Source organism: Oncorhynchus kisutch, linkage group LG20 (genome assembly GCF_002021735.2).
Source record: "Oncorhynchus kisutch isolate 150728-3 linkage group LG20, Okis_V2, whole genome shotgun sequence".
NCBI lineage: Eukaryota > Metazoa > Chordata > Actinopteri > Salmoniformes > Salmonidae > Oncorhynchus > Oncorhynchus kisutch.
Window position 1 is genome coordinate 24,612,523 of NC_034193.2, and position 16,746 is coordinate 24,629,268.

The 16,746-nt window shown below is 42.9% G+C and overlaps 19 non-coding genes across 19 annotated transcripts; 7 read left to right on the forward strand and 12 right to left on the reverse strand.

The window, feature by feature from the left end:
• Window positions 1–85: 85 nt before the first annotated feature.
• On the reverse strand, window positions 86–158 carry trnak-uuu (transfer RNA lysine (anticodon UUU)). Its single transcript has one exon. It is a non-coding gene; the product is annotated as a tRNA-Lys (tRNA).
• A 165-nt stretch (window positions 159–323) lies between these two features.
• Window positions 324–395, forward strand: trnaw-cca (transfer RNA tryptophan (anticodon CCA)). The gene has a single exon. It is a non-coding gene; the product is annotated as a tRNA-Trp (tRNA).
• An 867-nt stretch (window positions 396–1,262) lies between these two features.
• trnak-uuu (transfer RNA lysine (anticodon UUU)) lies at window positions 1,263–1,335 on the reverse strand. The gene has a single exon. It is a non-coding gene; the product is annotated as a tRNA-Lys (tRNA).
• Window positions 1,336–2,433: 1,098 nt separating this feature from the next.
• On the reverse strand, window positions 2,434–2,506 carry trnak-uuu (transfer RNA lysine (anticodon UUU)). Its single transcript has one exon. It is a non-coding gene; the product is annotated as a tRNA-Lys (tRNA).
• Window positions 2,507–3,629: 1,123 nt separating this feature from the next.
• trnak-uuu (transfer RNA lysine (anticodon UUU)) lies at window positions 3,630–3,702 on the reverse strand. The gene has a single exon. It is a non-coding gene; the product is annotated as a tRNA-Lys (tRNA).
• A 1,128-nt stretch (window positions 3,703–4,830) lies between these two features.
• Window positions 4,831–4,903, reverse strand: trnak-uuu (transfer RNA lysine (anticodon UUU)). Its single transcript has one exon. It is a non-coding gene; the product is annotated as a tRNA-Lys (tRNA).
• A 1,128-nt stretch (window positions 4,904–6,031) lies between these two features.
• trnak-uuu (transfer RNA lysine (anticodon UUU)) lies at window positions 6,032–6,104 on the reverse strand. The gene has a single exon. It is a non-coding gene; the product is annotated as a tRNA-Lys (tRNA).
• Window positions 6,105–6,270: 166 nt separating this feature from the next.
• Window positions 6,271–6,342, forward strand: trnaw-cca (transfer RNA tryptophan (anticodon CCA)). Its single transcript has one exon. It is a non-coding gene; the product is annotated as a tRNA-Trp (tRNA).
• Window positions 6,343–7,231: 889 nt separating this feature from the next.
• trnak-uuu (transfer RNA lysine (anticodon UUU)) lies at window positions 7,232–7,304 on the reverse strand. The gene has a single exon. It is a non-coding gene; the product is annotated as a tRNA-Lys (tRNA).
• A 166-nt stretch (window positions 7,305–7,470) lies between these two features.
• trnaw-cca (transfer RNA tryptophan (anticodon CCA)) lies at window positions 7,471–7,542 on the forward strand. The gene has a single exon. It is a non-coding gene; the product is annotated as a tRNA-Trp (tRNA).
• An 883-nt stretch (window positions 7,543–8,425) lies between these two features.
• Window positions 8,426–8,498, reverse strand: trnak-uuu (transfer RNA lysine (anticodon UUU)). The gene has a single exon. It is a non-coding gene; the product is annotated as a tRNA-Lys (tRNA).
• Window positions 8,499–8,664: 166 nt separating this feature from the next.
• On the forward strand, window positions 8,665–8,736 carry trnaw-cca (transfer RNA tryptophan (anticodon CCA)). Its single transcript has one exon. It is a non-coding gene; the product is annotated as a tRNA-Trp (tRNA).
• Window positions 8,737–9,625: 889 nt separating this feature from the next.
• Window positions 9,626–9,698, reverse strand: trnak-uuu (transfer RNA lysine (anticodon UUU)). Its single transcript has one exon. It is a non-coding gene; the product is annotated as a tRNA-Lys (tRNA).
• A 166-nt stretch (window positions 9,699–9,864) lies between these two features.
• On the forward strand, window positions 9,865–9,936 carry trnaw-cca (transfer RNA tryptophan (anticodon CCA)). Its single transcript has one exon. It is a non-coding gene; the product is annotated as a tRNA-Trp (tRNA).
• An 883-nt stretch (window positions 9,937–10,819) lies between these two features.
• trnak-uuu (transfer RNA lysine (anticodon UUU)) lies at window positions 10,820–10,892 on the reverse strand. The gene has a single exon. It is a non-coding gene; the product is annotated as a tRNA-Lys (tRNA).
• Window positions 10,893–11,058: 166 nt separating this feature from the next.
• trnaw-cca (transfer RNA tryptophan (anticodon CCA)) lies at window positions 11,059–11,130 on the forward strand. The gene has a single exon. It is a non-coding gene; the product is annotated as a tRNA-Trp (tRNA).
• Window positions 11,131–12,010: 880 nt separating this feature from the next.
• On the reverse strand, window positions 12,011–12,083 carry trnak-uuu (transfer RNA lysine (anticodon UUU)). The gene has a single exon. It is a non-coding gene; the product is annotated as a tRNA-Lys (tRNA).
• A 1,114-nt stretch (window positions 12,084–13,197) lies between these two features.
• Window positions 13,198–13,270, reverse strand: trnak-uuu (transfer RNA lysine (anticodon UUU)). The gene has a single exon. It is a non-coding gene; the product is annotated as a tRNA-Lys (tRNA).
• Window positions 13,271–13,436: 166 nt separating this feature from the next.
• On the forward strand, window positions 13,437–13,508 carry trnaw-cca (transfer RNA tryptophan (anticodon CCA)). The gene has a single exon. It is a non-coding gene; the product is annotated as a tRNA-Trp (tRNA).
• Window positions 13,509–16,746: the final 3,238 nt, after the last annotated feature.

Consider the following 16,746-nt stretch of genomic DNA (forward strand, 5'->3'; position numbering starts at 1 on the left):
TCCACAGGTCGAACACGTCATGGAAAGTCAAGGAAAATGCAAGTTCAGAAAGACAGCGTAGTGAAGAAATGGAACATTAAAGCATCGCCCCAACAGGGACTTGAACCCTGGACCCTCAGATTAAAAGTCTGATGCTCTACCGACTGAGCTATCCGGGCTCTGCTTTTTCTTATTTTCATACACCTAACCTGCCGGGCAGAGGCACGTGCTGACGAGGGGGCATTGTCAGATGGTACAGTTCCCCAGAGAACCAGGTCTTCATTCCAAATGATACAGTCAACAAATCTGAACTAGGCATCACCTCCAAACAACACATTGTACAAGACCTCGTGGCGCAAAGGTAGCGCGTCTGACTCCAGATCAGAAGGTTGCGTGTTCAAATCACGTCGTGGTCATTGATTTTATGTGTGCAATATCTGCCTTCTTTACACAGCGAAGCAATGAATCAGCACAAGAACCAATGTGGCTTTACAAAAACCACCAAACCAATGCTGCTTAAGATGATAATTGTCTCTCACAGAAGCATGGCACACTGCAAATTCCTAAATCAGATGATGCTGTGTGATTGACAGTCTTAAATCAGTCTACGAACAAGGAGTTTAACTTATTTTGGCTTGGAGGCAGTATTTCGGCATATGGATGAGAAGCGTGCCGTGTTACTCAGACCCAGAAGCTCAGATATGCATATAATTGGTAGATGTGGATATTAAACACTCTAGTTTCCAAAACTGTTAAAATCGCGTCTGTGCGTATAACAGAACTGATACGGCAGGCAAAAACCTGAGGAAATCAATCCAGGAAGTGGGATTTTTTTGATGTGGGTAGTTTTCAATTGAATGCCTATTGAGTTTCTAACGGGTTCGGACCCAGATTGCAGTTCCTATGGCTTCCACTAGATGTCAACAGTCTTTAGAAATTTTTTAAGGCTTCTTTTAAGAAGAACGAGACCTTTCTGTCAGTGCTTAGGAAGCATGCAGTGCTGGATTGCGAGCGTGACCGAGTGCGCAACCTTCGTTGTTTTTCCTTTCTATTGAATACGCTATTGTCCGGTTGAAATATGATCGATTATTAAGACAATCGACAAGCTGAGGATTCATTTTAACATGGTTTGACAAACTTTATCGGTACTATGAGGATGTCTTCAGACTAAGCTGTTTTGGCTCTGGGAGTGTTTTGTCCACAGGTCGAACATGTCATGGAAAGTCAAGGAAAATGCAAGTTCAGAAAGACAGCGTAGTGAAGAAATGTGAACATTAAAGCATCGCCCGAACAGGGACTTGAACCCTGGACCCTCAGATTAAAAGTCTGATGCTCTACCGACTGAGCTATCCGGGCTCTGCTTTTTCTTATTTTCATACACCTAACCTGCCGGGCAGAGGCACGTGCTGACGAGGGGGCATTGTCAGATGGTACAGTTCCCCAGATAACCAGGTCTTCATTCCAAATGATACAGTCAACAAAATCTGAACTAGGCATCCCCTCCAAACAACACATTGTACAAGACCTCGTGGCGCAAAGGTAATGCGTCTGACTCCAGATCAGAAGGTTGCGTGTTCAAATGGTCATTGATTTTATGTGTGCAATATCTGCCTTCTTTACACAGCGAAGCAATGAATCAGCACAAGAACCAATGTGGCTTTACAAAAACCACCAAACCAATGCTGCTTAAGATGATAATTGTCTCTCACAGAAGCATGGCACACTGCAAATTCCTAAATCAGATGATGCTGTGTGATTGACAGTCTTAAATCAGTCTACGAACAAGGAGTTTAACTTATTTTGGCTTGGAGGCAGTATTTCGGCATATGGATGAGAAGCGTGCCGTGTTACTCAGACCCAGAAGCTCAGATATGCATATAATTGGTAGATGTGGATATTAAACACTCTAGTCTCCAAAACTGTTAAAATCGCGTCTGTGCGTATAACAGAACTGATACGGCAGGCAAAAACCTGAGGAAAATCAAACCAGGAAGTGGGATTTTTTTTGATGTGGGTAGTTTTCAATTGAATGCCTATTGAGTTTCTAATGGGTTCGGACCCAGATTGCAGTTCCTATGGCTTCCACTAGATGTCAACAGTCTTTAGAAATTTTTTAAGGCTTCTTTTAAGAAGAACGAGACCTTTCTGTCAGTGCTTAGGAAGCATGCAGTGCTGGTTTGCGAGCGTGACCAAGTGCGCATCCTTCGTTGTTTTTCCTTTCTATTGAATACGCTATTGTCCGGTTGAATATTATCGATTATTAAGACAATCGACAACCTGAGGATTCATTTTAACATGGTTTGACAAACTTTATCGGTACTATGAGGATGTCTTCAGACTAAGCTGTTTTGGCTCTGGGAGTGTTTTGTCCACAGGTCGAACATGTCATGGAAAGTCAAGGAAAATGCAAGTTCAGAAAGACAGCGTAGTGAAGAAATGTGAACATTAAAGTATCGCCTGAACAGGGACTTGAACCCTGGACCCTCAGATTAAAAGTCTGATGCTCTACCGACTGAGCTATCCGGGGTCTGCTTTTTCTTGTTTTCATACACCTAACCTGCCGGGCAGAGGCACGTGCTGACGAGGGGGCATTGTCAGATGGTACAGTTCCCCAGAGAACCAGGTCTTCATTCCAAATGATACAGTCAACAAAATCTGAACTAGGCATCCCCTCCAAAAAACACATTGTACAAGACCTCGGGGCGGAAAGGTAGCGCGTCTGACTCGAGATCAGAAGGTTGCGTGTTCAAATCACGTCGTGGTCAGCGATTTTATGTGTGCAATATCTGACTTCTTTACACAGCGAAGTCAATGAATCAGCATAAGAACCAATGTGGCTTTACATAAACCACCAAACCAATGCTGCTTAAGATGACAAGCGTCTCTCACAGAAGCACACTGCAAATTCCTAAATCAGATGATGCTGTGTGATTGACAGATTTAAATCAGTCTTCGAACAAGGAGTTTAACTTATTTTGGCTTGGAGGCAGTATTTCGGCATATGGATGAGAAGCGTGCCCTGTTACTCAGACCCAGAAGCTCAGATATGCATATAATTGGTAGATGTGGATATTAAACACTCTAGTTTCCAAAACTGTTAAAATCACGTCTGTGCGTATAACAGAACTGATCCGGCAGGCAAAAACCTGAGGAAAATCAATCCAGGAAGTGGGATTTTTTTTGATGTGGGTAGTTTTCAATTGAATGCCTATTGAGTTTCTAATGGGTTCGGACCCAGATTGCAGTTCCTATGGCTTCCACTAGATGTCAACAGTCTTTAGACATTCTTTCAGGCTTCTTTTCTGAAAAATTAAGAAGAACGAGACCTTTCTGTCAGTGCTTAGGAAGCATGCAGTGCTGGTTTGCGAGCGTGACCGAGTGCGCACCCTTCGTTGTTTTTCCTTTCTATTGAATACGCTATTGTCCGGTTGAAATATTATCGATTATTAAGACAATCGACAACCTGACGATTCATTTTAACATGGTTTGACATGTTTTGACAAACTTTATCGGTACTATGAGGATGTCTTCAGACTAAGCTGTTTTGGCTCTGGGAGTGTTTTGTCCACAGGTCGAACATGTCATGGAAAGTCAAGGAAAATGCAAGTTCAGAAAGACAGCGTAGTGAAGAAATGTGAACATTAAAGCATCACCCAAACAGGGACTTGAACACTGGACCCTCAGATTAAAAGTCTGATGCTCTACCGACTGAGCTATCATGGCTCTGCTTTTTCTTATTTTCATACACCTAACCTGCCGGGCAGAGGCACGTGCTGACGAGGGGGCATTGTCAGATGGTACAGTTCCCCAGAGAACCAGGTCTTCATTCCAAATGATACAGTCAACAAAATCTGAACTAGGCATCCCCTCCAAAAAACACATTGTACAAGACCTCGTGGCGCAAAGGTAGTGTGTCTGACTCCAGATCAGAAGGTTGCGTGTTCAAATCAAGTCGTGGTCAGGGATTTTATGTGTGCAATATCTGCCTTCTTTGCACAGCGAAGTCAATCAATCAGCACAAGAACCAATGTGGCTTTGCATAAACCACCAAACCAATGCTGCTTAAGATGACAATTGTCTCTCACAGAAGCATGGCACACTGCAAATTCCTAAATCAGATGATGCTGTGTGATTGACAGACTTAAATCAGTCTTCGAACAAGGAGTTTAACTTATTTTGGCTTGGAGGCAGTATTTCGGCATATGGATGAGAAGCGTGCCCTGTTACTCAGATCCAGAAGCTCAGATATGCATATAATTGGTAGATGTGGATATTAAACACTCTAGTTTCCAAAACTGTTAAAATCACGTCTGTGCGTATAACAGAACTGATCCGGCAGGCAAAAACCTGAGGAAAATCAATCCAGGAAGTGGGATTTCTTTTGATGTGGGTAGTTTTCAATTGAATGCCTATTGAGTTTCTAATGGGTTCGGACCCAGATTGCAGTTCCTATGGCTTCCACTAGATGTCAACAGTCTTTAGACATTCTTTCAGGCTTCTTTTCTGAAAAATTAAGAAGAACGAGACCTTTCTGTCAGTGCTTAGGAAGCATGCAGTGCTGGTTTGCGAGCGTGACCGAGTGCGCACCCTTCGTTGTTTTTCCTTTCTATTGAATACGCTATTGTCCGGTTGAAATATTATCGATTATTAAGACAATCGACAACCTGACGATTCATTTTAACATGGTTTGACATGTTTTGACAAACTTTATCGGTACTATGAGGATGTCTTCAGACTAAGCTGTTTTGGCTCTGGGAGTGTTTTGTCCACAGGTCGAACATGTCATGGAAAGTCAAGGAAAATGCAAGTTCAGAAAGACAGCGTAGTGAAGAAATGTGAACATTAAAGCATCACCCAAACAGGGACTTGAACACTGGACCCTCAGATTAAAAGTCTGATGCTCTACCGACTGAGCTATCATGGCTCTGCTTTTTCTTATTTTCATACACCTAACCTGCCGGGCAGAGGCACGTGCTGACGAGGGGGCATTGTCAGATGGTACAGTTCCCCAGAGAACCAGGTCTTCATTCCAAATGATACAGTCAACAAAATCTGAACTAGGCATCCCCTCCAAAAAACACATTGTACAAGACCTCGTGGCGCAAAGGTAGCTCGTCTGACTCCAGATCAGAAGGTTGCGTCTTCAAATCACGTCGTGGTCATTGATTTTATGTGTGCAATATCTGCCTTCTTTACACAGCGAAGTCAATGAATCAGCACAAGAACGAATGTGGCTTTACAAAAACCAACAAACCAATGCTGCTTAAAATGATAATTGTCTCTCACAGAAGCATGGCACACTGCAAATTCCTAAATCAGATGATGCTGTGTGATTGACAAACTTAAATCAGTCTTCGAACAAGGAGTTTAACTTCTTTTGGCTTGGAGGCAGTATTTCGGCATATGGATGAGAAGCGTGCCCTGTTACTCAGACCCAGAAGCTCAGATATGCATATAATTGGTAGATGTGGATATTAAACACTCTAGTTTCCAAAACTGTTAAAATCGCGTCTGTACGTATAACATAACTGATACGGCAGGCAAAAACCTGAGGAAAATCAATCCAGGAAGTGGGATTGCTTTTGATGTGGGTAGTTTTCAATTGAATGCCTATTGAGTTTCTAATGGGTTCGGACCCAGATTGCAGTTCCTATGGCTTCCACTAGATGTCAACAGTCTTTAGACATTCTTTCAGGCTTCTTTTCTGAAAAATTAAGAAGAACGAGACCTTTCTGTCAGTGCTTAGGAAGCATGCAGTGCTGGATTGCGAGCGTGACCGAGTGCGCACCCTTCGTTGTTTTTCCTTTCTATTGAATGCGCTATTGTCCGGTTGAAATATGATCGATTATTAAGACAATCGACAACCTGAGGATTCATTTTAACATGGTTTGACATGTTTTGACAAACTTTATCGGTACTATGAGGATGTCTTCAGACTAAGCTGTTTTGGCTCTGGGAGTGTTTTGTCCACAGGTCGAACATGTCATGGAAAGTCAAGGAAAATGAAAGTTCAGAAAGACAGCGTAGTGAAGAAATGTGAACATTAAAGCATCGCCCCAACAGGGACTTGAACACTGGACCCTCAGATTAAAAGTCTGATGCTCTACCGACTGAGCTATCCGGGCTCTGCTTTTTCTTATTTTCATACACCTAACCTGCCGGGGAGAGGCACGTGCTGACGAGGGGGCATTGTCAGATGGTACAGTTCCCCAGAGAACCAGGTCTTCATTCCAAATGATACAGTCAACAAAATCTGAACTAGGCATCCCCTCCAAAAAACACATTGTACAAGACCTCGTGGCGCAAAGGTAGCGTGTCTGACTCCAGATCAGAAGGTTTCGTGTTCAAATCACGTCGTGGTCAGGGATTTTATGTGTGCAATATCTGCCTTCTTTACACAGTGAAGTCAATCAATCAGCACAAGAACCAATGTGGCTTTACATAAACCACCAAACCAATGCTGCTTAAGATGACAATTGTCTCTCACAGAAGCATGGCACACTGCAAATTCCTAAATCAGATGATGCTGTGTGATTGAAAGACTTAAATCAGTCTTCGAAAAAGGAGTTTAACTTCTTTTGGCTTGGAGGCAGTATTTCGGCATATGGATGAGAGCGTGCCCTGTTACTCAGACCCAGAAGCTCAGAGATGCATATAATTGGTAGATGTGGATATTAAACACTCTAGTTTCCAAAACTGTTAAAATCGCGTCTGTACGTATAACATAACTGATACGGCAGGCAAAAACCTGAGGAAAATCAATCCAGGAAGTGGGATTGCTTTTGATGTGGCTAGTTTTCAATTGAATGCCTATTGAGTTTCTAATGGGTTCGGACCCAGATTGCAGTTCCTATGGCTTCCACTAGATGTCAACAGTCTTTAGACATTCTTTCAGGCTTCTTTTCTGAAAAATTAAGAAGAACGAGACCTTTCTGTCAGTGCTTAGGAAGCATGCAGTGCTGGTTTGCGAGCGTGACCGAGTGCGCACCCTTCGTTGTTTTTCCTTTCTATTGAATGCGCTATTGTCCGGTTGAAATATGATCGATTACTAAGACAATCGACAACCTGAGGATTCATTTTAACATGGTTTGACATGTTTTGACAAACTTTATCGGTATTATGAGGATGTCTTCAGACTAAGCTGTTTTGGCTCTGGGAGTGTTTTGTCCACAGGTCGAACATGTCATGGAAAGTCAAGGAAAATGCAAGTTCAGAAAGACAGCGTAGTGAAGAAATGTGAACATTAAAGCAACACCCAAACAGGGACTTGAACCCTAGATCCTCAGATTAAAAGTCTGATGCTCTACCGACTGAGCTATCATGGCTCTGCTTTTTCTTATTTTCATACACCTAACCTGCCGGGCAGAGGCACGTGCTGACGAGGGGGCATTGTCAGATGGTACAGTTCCCCAGAGAACTAGGTCTTCATTCCAAATGATACAGTCAACAAAATCTGAACTAGGCATCCCCTCCAAAAAACACATTGTACAAGACCTCGTGGCGCAAAGGTAGCTCGTCTGACTCCAGATCAGAAGGTTGCGTGTTCAAATCACGTCGTGGTCATTGATTTTATGTGTGCAATATCTGCCTTCTTTACACAGCGAAGTCAATGAATCAGCACAAGAACCAATGTGGCTTTACAAAAACCAACAAACCAATGCTGCTTAAAATGATAATTGTCTCTCACAGAAGCATGGCACACTGCAAATTCCTAAATCAGATGATGATGCTGTGTGATTGACAGTCTTAAATCAGTCTTCGAACAAGGAGTTTAACTTCTTTTGGCTTGGAGGCAGTATTTCGGCATATGGATGAGAAGCGTGCCCTGTTACTCAGACCCAGAAGCTCAGATATGCATATAATTGGTAGATGTGGATATTAAACACTCTAGTTTCCAAAACTGTTAAAATCGCATCTGTGCGTATAACAGAACTGATACGGCAGGCAAAAACCTGAGGAAAATCAATCCAGGAAGTGGGATATTTTTTGATGTGGGTAGTTTTCAATTGAATGCCTATTGAGTTTCTAATGGGTTCGGACCCAGATTGCAGTTCCTATGGCTTCCACTAGATGTCAACAGTCTTTAGACATTCTTTCAGGCTTCTTTTCTGAAAAATTAAGAAGAACGAGACCTTTCTGTCAGTGCTTAGGAAGCATGCAGTGCTGGTTTGCGAGCGTGACCGAGTGCGCACCCTTCGTTGTTTTTCCTTTCTATTGAATACGCTATTGTCCGGTTGAAATATTATCGATTATTAAGACAATCGACAACCTGAGGATTCATTTTAAAATGGTTTGACAAACTTTATCAGTACTATGAGGATGTCTTCAGACTAAGCTGTTTTGGCTCTGGGACTGTTTTGTCCACAGGTCGAACATGTCATGGAAAGTCAAGGAAAATGAAAGTTCAGAAAGACAGCGTAGTGAAGAAATGTGAACATTAAACCATCGCCCGAATAGGGACTTGAACCCTGGACCCTCAGATCAAAAGTCTGATGCTCTACCGACTGAGCTATCCGGGCTCTGCTTTTTCTTATTTTCATACACCTAACCTGCCGGGGAGAGGCACGTGCTGACGAGGGGGCATTGTCAGATGGTACAGTTCCCCAGAGAACCAGGTCTTCATTCCAAATGATACAGTCAACAAAATCTGAACTAGGCATCCCCTCCAAAAAACACATTGTACAAGACCTCGTGGCGCAAAGGTAGCGTGTCTGACTCCAGATCAGAAGGTTTCGTGTTCAAATCACGTCGTGGTCAGGGATTTTATGTGTGCAATATCTGCCTTCTTTACACAGTGAAGTCAATCAATCAGCACAAGAACCAATGTGGCTTTACATAAACCACCAAACCAATGCTGCTTAAGATGACAATTGTCTCTCACAGAAGCATGGCACACTGCAAATTCCTAAATCAGATGATGCTGTGTGATTGAAAGACTTAAATCAGTCTTCGAAAAAGGAGTTTAACTTCTTTTGGCTTGGAGGCAGTATTTCGGCATATGGATGAGAGCGTGCCCTGTTACTCAGACCCAGAAGCTCAGAGATGCATATAATTGGTAGATGTGGATATTAAACACTCTAGTTTCCAAAACTGTTAAAATCGCGTCTGTACGTATAACATAACTGATACGGCAGGCAAAAACCTGAGGAAAATCAATCCAGGAAGTGGGATTGCTTTTGATGTGGCTAGTTTTCAATTGAATGCCTATTGAGTTTCTAATGGGTTCGGACCCAGATTGCAGTTCCTATGGCTTCCACTAGATGTCAACAGTCTTTAGACATTCTTTCAGGCTTCTTTTCTGAAAAATTAAGAAGAACGAGACCTTTCTGTCAGTGCTTAGGAAGCATGCAGTGCTGGTTTGCGAGCGTGACCGAGTGCGCACCCTTCGTTGTTTTTCCTTTCTATTGAATGCGCTATTGTCCGGTTGAAATATGATCGATTATTAAGACAATCGACAACCTGAGGATTCATTTTAACATGGTTTGACATGTTTTGACAAACTTTATCGGTATTATGAGGATGTCTTCAGACTAAGCTGTTTTGGCTCTGGGAGTGTTTTGTCCACAGGTCGAACATGTCATGGAAAGTCAAGGAAAATGCAAGTTCAGAAAGACAGCGTAGTGAAGAAATGTGAACATTAAAGCAACACCCAAACAGGGACTTGAACCCTAGATCCTCAGATTAAAAGTCTGATGCTCTACCGACTGAGCTATCATGGCTCTGCTTTTTCTTATTTTCATACACCTAACCTGCCGGGCAGAGGCACGTGCTGACGAGGGGGCATTGTCAGATGGTACAGTTCCCCAGAGAACTAGGTCTTCATTCCAAATGATACAGTCAACAAAATCTGAACTAGGCATCCCCTCCAAAAAACACATTGTACAAGACCTCGTGGCGCAAAGGTAGCTCGTCTGACTCCAGATCAGAAGGTTGCGTGTTCAAATCACGTCGTGGTCATTGATTTTATGTGTGCAATATCTGCCTTCTTTACACAGCGAAGTCAATGAATCAGCACAAGAACCAATGTGGCTTTACAAAAACCAACAAACCAATGCTGCTTAAAATGATAATTGTCTCTCACAGAAGCATGGCACACTGCAAATTCCTAAATCAGATGATGATGCTGTGTGATTGACAGTCTTAAATCAGTCTTCGAACAAGGAGTTTAACTTCTTTTGGCTTGGAGGCAGTATTTCGGCATATGGATGAGAAGCGTGCCCTGTTACTCAGACCCAGAAGCTCAGATATGCATATAATTGGTAGATGTGGATATTAAACACTCTAGTTTCCAAAACTGTTAAAATCGCATCTGTGCGTATAACAGAACTGATACGGCAGGCAAAAACCTGAGGAAAATCAATCCAGGAAGTGGGATATTTTTTGATGTGGGTAGTTTTCAATTGAATGCCTATTGAGTTTCTAATGGGTTCGGACCCAGATTGCAGTTCCTATGGCTTCCACTAGATGTCAACAGTCTTTAGACATTCTTTCAGGCTTCTTTTCTGAAAAATTAAGAAGAACGAGACCTTTCTGTCAGTGCTTAGGAAGCATGCAGTGCTGGTTTGCGAGCGTGACCGAGTGCGCACCCTTCGTTGTTTTTCCTTTCTATTGAATACGCTATTGTCCGGTTGAAATATTATCGATTATTAAGACAATCGACAACCTGAGGATTCATTTTAAAATGGTTTGACAAACTTTATCAGTACTATGAGGATGTCTTCAGACTAAGCTGTTTTGGCTCTGGGACTGTTTTGTCCACAGGTCGAACATGTCATGGAAAGTCAAGGAAAATGAAAGTTCAGAAAGACAGCGTAGTGAAGAAATGTGAACATTAAACCATCGCCCGAATAGGGACTTGAACCCTGGACCCTCAGATTAAAAGTCTGATGCTCTACCGACTGAGCTATCCGGGCTCTGCTTATTCTTATTTTCATACACCTAACCTGCCGGGCAGAGGCACGTGCTGACGAGGGGGCATTGTCAGATGGTACAGTTCCCCAGAGAACCAGGTCTTCATTCCAAATGATACAGTCAACAAAATCTGAACTAGGCATCCCTTCCAAAAAACACATTGTACAAGACCTTGTGGTGCAAAGGTAGCGCGTCTGACTCCAGATCAGAAGGTTGCGTGTTCAAATCACGTCATGGTCAGGGATTTTATGTGTGCAATATCTGCCTTCTTTAGACAGCGAAGTCAATAAATCAGCACAAGAATCAATGTGGCATTACTAAAACCACCAAACCAATGCTGCTTAAGATGATAATTGTCTCTCACAGAAGCAAGGCACACTGCAAATTCCTAAATCAGATGATGCTGTGTGATTGACAGACTTAAATCATTCTTCGAAAAAGGAGTTTAACTTCTTTTGGCTTGGAGGCAGTATTTCGGCATATGGATGAGAAGCGTGCCCTGTTACTCAGACCCAGAAGCTCAGATATGCATATAATTGGTAGATGTGGATATTAAACACTCTAGTTTCCAAAACTGTTAAAATCGCGTCTGTACGTATAACATAACTGATACGGCAGGCAAAAACCTGAGGAAAATCAATCCAGGAAGTGGGATTGCTTTTGATGTGGGTAGTTTTCAATTGAATGCCTATTGAGTTTCTAATGGGTTCGGACCCAGATTGCAGTTCCTATGGCTTCCACTAGATGTCAACAGTCTTTAGACATTCTTTCAGGCTTCTTTTCTGAAAAATTAAGAAGAACGAGACCTTTCTGTCAGTGCTTAGGAAGCATGCAGTGCTGGTTTGTGAGCGTGACCGAGTGCGCACCCTTCATTGTGTTTACTTTCTATTGAATACGCTATTGTCCGGTTGAAATATTATCGATTATTAAGACAATCGACAACCTGAGGATTCATTTTAACATGGTTTGACAAACTTTATCGGTACTATGAGGATGTCTTCAGACTAAGCTGTTTTGGCTCTGGGAGTGTTTTGTCCACAGGTCGAACATGTCATGGAAAGTCAAGGAAAATGCAAGTTCAGAAAGACAGCGTAGTGAAGAAATGTGAACATTAAAGCATCGCCCGAAAAGCGACTTGAACCCTGGACCCTCAGATTAAAAGTCTGATGCTCTACCGACTGTGCTATCCGGGCTCTGCTTTTTCTTTTTTTCATACACCTAACCTGCCGGGCAGAGGCACGTGCTGACGAGGGGGCATTGTCAGATGGTACAGTTCCCCAGAGAACCAGGTCTTCATTCCAAATGATACAGTCAACAAAATCTGAACTAGGCATCCCCTCCAAAAAACACATTGTACAAGACCTCGTGGCGCAAAGGTAGCGCGTCTGACTCCAGATCAGAAGGTTGAATGTTCAAATCACGTCGTGGTCAAGGAATTTATGTGTGCAATATCTGCCTTCTTTACACAGCGAAGTCAATGAATCAGCACAAGAACCAATGTGGCTTTACATAAACCACCAAACCAATGCTGCTTAAGATGACAATCGTCTCTCACAGAAGCACACTGCAATTTCCTAAATCAGATGATGCTGTGTGATTGACAGACTTAAATCAGTCTTCGAACAAGGAGTTTAACTTATTTTGGCTTGGAGGCAGTATTTCGGAATATGGATGAGAAGCGTGCCCTGTTACTCAGACCCAGAAGCTCAGATATGCATATAATAGGTAGATGTGGATATTAAACACTCTAGTTTCCAAAACTGTTAAAATCGCGTCTGTGCGTATAACAGAACTGATACGGCAGGCAAAAACCTGAGGAAAATCAATCCAGGAAGTGGGATTTTTTTTTGATGTGGGTCGTTTTCAATTGAATGCCTATTGAGTTTCTAATGGGTTCGGACCCAGATTGCAGTTCCTATGGCTTCCACTAGATGTCAACAGTCTTTAGACATTCTTTCAGGCTTCTTTTCTGAAAAATTAAGAAGAACGAGACCTTTCTGTCAGTGCTTAGGAAGCATGCAGTGCTGGTTTGCGAGCGTGACCGAGTGCGCACCCTTCGTTGTTTTTCCTTTCTATTGAATACGCTATTGTCCGGTTGAAATATTATCGATTATTAAGACAATCGACAACCTGAGGATTCATTTTAACATGGTTTGACAAACTTTATCGGTACTATGAGGATGTCTTCAGACTAAGCTGTTTTGGCTCTGGGAGTGTTTTGTCCACAGGTCGAACATGTCATGGAAAGTCAAGGAAAATGCAAGTTCAGAAAGACAGCGTAGAGAAGAAATGTGAACATTAAAGCATCGCCCCAACAGGGACTTGAACCCTGGACCCTCAGATTAAAAGTCTGATGCTCTACCGACAGAGCTATCGGGGCTCTGCTTTTTCTTATTTTCATACACCTAACCTGCCGGGCAGAGGCACGTGCTGACGAGGGGGCATTGTCAGATGATACAGTTCCCCAGAGAACCAGGTCTTCATTCCAAATGATACAGTCAACAAAATCTGAACTAGGCATCCCCTCCAAAAAACAGATTGTACAAGACCTCGTGGCGCAAAGGTAGTGCGTCTGACTCCAGATCAGAAGGTTACGTGTTCAAATCACGTCGTGGTAAGGGATTTTATGTGTGCAATATCTGCCTTCTTTACACAGTGAAGTCAATGAATCAGCACAAGAACCAATGTGCCTTTACATAAACCACCAAACCAATGCTGCTTAAGATGACAAATTGTCTCTCACAGAAGCATGGCACACTGCAATTTCCTAAATCAGATGATGCTGTGTGATTGACAGACTTTTATTTATTTTATTTATTTTTATTTTACCTTTATTTAACCAGGTAGGCAAGTTGAGAACAAGTTCTCATTTACAATTGCGACCTGGCCAAGATAAAGCAAAGCAGTTCGACAGATAAAACGACACAGAGTTACACATGGAGTAAAAACAAACATACAGTCAATAATGCAGTATAAACAAGTCTATATACAATGTGAGCAAATGAGGTGAGAAGGGAGGTAAAGGCAAAAAAGGCCATGATGGCAAAGTAAGTACAATATAGCAAGTAAAATACTGGAATGGTAGTTTTGCAATGGAAGAATGTGCAAAGTAGAAATAAAAAATAATGGGGTGCAAAGCAGCAAAATAAATAAATAAATAAAAATTAAATACAGTTGGGAAAGAGGTAGTTGTTTTGGCTAAATTATAGGTGGGCTATGTACAGGTGCAGTAATCTGTGAGCTGCTCTGACAGTTGGTGCTTAAAGCTAGTGAGGGAGATAAGTGTTTCCAGTTTCAGAGATTTTTGTAGTTCGTTCCAGTCATTGGCAGCAGAGAACTGGAAGGAGAGGCGGCCAAAGAAAGAATTGGTTTTGGGGGTGACTAGAGAGATATACCTGCTGGAGCGTGTGCTACAGGTGGGAGATGCTATGGTGACCAGCGAGCTGAGATAAGGGGGGACTTTACCTAGCAGGGTCTTGTAGATGACATGGAGCCAGTGGGTTTGGCGACGAGTATGAAGCGAGGGCCAGCCAACGAGAGCGTACAGGTCGCAATGGTGGGTAGTATATGGGGCTTTGGTGATAAAATGGATTGCACTGTGATAGACTTAAATCAGTCTTCGAACAAGGAGTTGAACTTCTTTTGGCTTGGAGGCAGTATTTCGGCGTATGGATGAGAAGCGTGCTCTGTTACTCATACCCAGAAGCTCAGATATGCATATAATTGGTAGATGTGGATATTAAACACTCTAGTTTCCAAAACTGTTAAAAATTGAAATATTATCGATTATTAAGACAATTGACAACCTGAGGATTCATTTTAACATGGTTTGACATGTTTCGACAAACTTTATCGGTACTATGAGGATGTCTTCAGACTAAGCTGTTTTGGCTCTGGGAGTGTTTTGTCCACAGGTCGAACATGTCATGGAAAGTCAAGGGAAATGCAAGTTCAGAAAGACAGCGTAGTGAAGAAATGTGAACATTAAAGCATCGCCCAAACAGGGACTTGAACCCTGGACACTGTTGGTGTTCAAATACTGGAGAGTTGAGACCAAATCACGGACGCTGGACAGAGTGGATTTCAGTTGTAACAAAAGGCAGTTTATTTAGTCAAATGATATCTTGTCCTGCAGTTTTTTAGCGTGCACGGACCTATTCACATAACTCAGTAGGGAGTCAGGTGAAAAAGGGGCCTATACATAGGTTACAGTAGTTTTTATACATTGAATAAAGTAGGTAGAGTCTTGTCGTGTCGCCTTCTGAATGGTCCCGAAGGGTTGGAGGCGGACCTGCTCTAGCCAGTTTATTGTTGGGTATATGTGTTCGTTCCTGTTTGGGCAGGGATACATGCAATGACTTGAGTCAGGCGGATTAGTTTGGCGCTGTATAATATATGAGCTATGTGTATGAATATATGTATATATGACAAATACCCCTCTTCACATCTATTAGACGTGAACAATAGAACTAAAATATGAAGCAACCAAACAATTTGGTAGGAACCAAATTTTTGAGTCCCCCTCTTCACGTCTATCAAGACGTGAAAACTATAGGAGAAACGAGAGGAGGAGATAACGAAAAACAAAAAGCCCCCTCAAGTATGCAGCGAAGCGAGGTAAATAAGCAAGGACAAAAAGGAGACCACTCCAAGTGCTACACCTGGAGTGGCCAAGAGGAGTAGACAGGAAGAGGGGGTTCCTGAAAAGGTGGAAACGCCTCATCAAGGTCATCAACCGCCAAAAGCGGGTACATGTGGGTCTGGTTGCTGGGCAATGGGGTAATGGCAGTGGTGATTACTCTAGTGGCTAATGTGCGTGCGCAAGGAATACAGCAACAACCGCACAGGGTTAGGATAGCTAAAAAAACAGCTACGGACACTAGGACAGAGGAGATCAGGGTCTTATAGTTACCAAACGCATCCATCCAGGAGTCCCACATAGAGGTGTCAACTCCGGAGTGGTGCTTCATCTTACCATTAAGTGTGCGAAGACCCTCTAGGGCAACGGTAAGACTACCATCAGTTGCTGTGTTATTGGGAATGAAAGTACAACATTGCTCCCCAAACATGGCACAAACGCCACCGCGTTCTGCCAATAACATGTCAACAGCAATTCTATTTTGAAAAGCCATCAATGATGTTGCTGCCAGTTGTCCATGTACGGCCTCGAATCCTTGCTGAGTCCAATTGCCTAGTTTTTGGACATTGAAATGAATGTAGTTAATACGATCTACATTCTTGTTAACTGTACACCACCAACAAATAGATGATTCAAAGCCTGCAGCCACTTGGTCAATGAGTTTATACTCATCTGGTACCCCCCTGGGGACGCCAATTGCATCAATGTAAGTTGGGTCCCCAGCTGAAGGGCCCACCATGCGCTTGGTCCTGGTAGGCCAAATTTCAGGACCCAGGGCTTGTATGCGGGTGAGCAGATCTTGGACGCCTATGGGGTAAACAGAGATTGGCAGCAGAAGGTTAACAAGCGTACAAACTCCAGTGGTGTTCCGGGGAAGTCCGTCAAACAGCCCAGTCCCCCCACACCACCACCATACGTCAGCTCTGGACACCGGTGTAAAATAACTTGTAATGACATGAGTGTGAGTGCACCAACTGGCAGGGAGTTGTCCCAGAGACCGTCCTCCACCTGTCATGTTGATGCATGTGAAATTAGCCTTAGCCACCTTAGAGGAAAATGTGGGTTTCTTAGCAATATCAGAGACTACTGGATAAACCGTGTCCCATTGTGAGCATTTGGCGGGTGGGTTGTCTTTATTCATAAGGGGCAGTAGGCAGTCATCAGTCAGTACTGCCGGCACTATGCGAAGCAGAGGCCTGGCTCCCATGCACACAACA